This window comes from Centroberyx affinis, unplaced genomic scaffold (genome assembly GCF_046629955.1).
Source record: "Centroberyx affinis isolate AG114_WGS23_722 - 3 ecotype Tasmania unplaced genomic scaffold, CSIRO-AGI_Caff_v1 ptg007847l_1, whole genome shotgun sequence".
NCBI classification, from domain to species: Eukaryota; Metazoa; Chordata; class Actinopteri; order Beryciformes; family Berycidae; genus Centroberyx; species Centroberyx affinis.
In genome coordinates, this window is record NW_027283936.1 from 32,501 (window position 1) to 34,251 (window position 1,751).

The window sequence follows — 1,751 nt, forward strand, 5'->3', positions numbered from 1 at the left end:
CCTCCGTTCCGATCGGCTAACCGTTTCCAGAGTGAAACGTGAGACGCCGCGGCCCGGCGGCTACAGGTAGGGAAAACTCTCCGGTAATAAACTGACAACCGCTCAACCGCTTTGAAAAAAACACTTTGTTAGTCTGTTATTTCTTACAGAAATGATAATGAGCGAACCTTTGTGACGCCACAAAGTTACGGAAGTCCAAACGGCTCGTTTAGAGGCTCGCTGCACTAATATGGATTGTGTGGATTTAGTTTTGATTTTTGAGTTTTTTCAAGTCCGAAACAAGTCATAATGCGCTCTTCACCAAATGTAGTGCCATTTTAACAACAGAGGAAATCATTCGTTTTCAGTGAAGGGAGTAACGTTAACGTTACGTTAGCTTGCGATTTCTCTGCTGTAACGTTAGCAGATTGCAGCGCATGTCTAATTTAGAAGCCGATTTGTCAGCTCGTTTCAGGTGAACATCAAAGTACGAGTCGGGGAGGGAACCCGCAACACTCTCGTCTGTTTACACAGATCATTGCTGAACAATGGCCGACACGGAGCCTGTGTTATGGGGGGGGGGGGGGGGGGGGGGTAGCTGTAACGTTAGCTAAGCATTGGCTCGCTAACTACGTTAATATATTAGCCTCGACTTACCGTTCTTTCTGCAGCTTCAACGAAATTATCTTTGGTATCATTGTTTCCATTCCAGTAACATAACGTCGGTTCTTCATGTTTCTCTCCTGCAGCTTGACTGGATGCTGTCAGATCGGTTCAAACAAAGCGGATCTGGGAAATGAAGCGTCGACTTGCTGGGAATGAACAGCGTTAACGTTTAGCTGATTCAGGAAACGAAGGGAAATGAATCGATTCGTGGCACTTTTTAAATAACATACTTTTTAATCTTTGGGTTTGGGGGAAGGTATCAAGTCTTTTCAGGTCAAAAGGCTCAAGTTCAAGCGAAGACTTTTTTGGTTTTGTCAAGTCGAGTCTAAAGTCATCAAATTTGTGACTCGAGTCTGACTCGAGTCCAAGTCATGTGACTCGAGTCCACACCTCTGTAACCTCTTGCTTCTTCCATTTGTCTGTTCATTTGCCTTTGACACTGATTTGGATCAACTGTACATTCTGTTCTCTCTCTCCCTCTCTCTCTCTCTCTCTCTCTCTCTCTCTCTCTCTCTCTCTCTCCACTGTGTCTGTGCGTATTCAAATGTCTCTTGTTGTTTTCTGTTGCTGTTGTTGTTGCTCTACCATTCAAGAGTTACTTTACTGTAAATGTGGAAAGTGTATGAGAGAGAGAGAGAGAGAGAGAGAGAGAGAGAGAGAGAGAGAGAGAGAGAGAGAAGTACAGTGTCTGTGCCTCGCTCTACCAGTCGATCTCCAGGGAATCTCCAGCTCAGCAACATGAAAATATTTGTGTTCAGTCTGTGTTTCGTCCAGTTTCCTCTTCCTCCAGTTTTCTCATGTTTCTGTATGGAAGCCACAGGGAAATATAAAATATAATAACAAGTCAGTATGTAGTCAGCCTTCACATGGGAACCGAGGCCCGCTGCTTCAGTCCCGGAGAGAAACAGCCGAAGCCCCTCCCGGCTCTGAGGGCCAAACACACTGAAACCATCGGCACAGTCAGCGAACCAAGCGCACCCCGGTTCCCCAGACGGCGGCTTCTGTCACACCGGGAAACCTGGGAAACGAGGTCAAGGGTCACAAACCGCTGTGGGGGGGGGTCAGGGACAAACAGGGACAGGCACAGAGGAAACAGTACTGGTAAG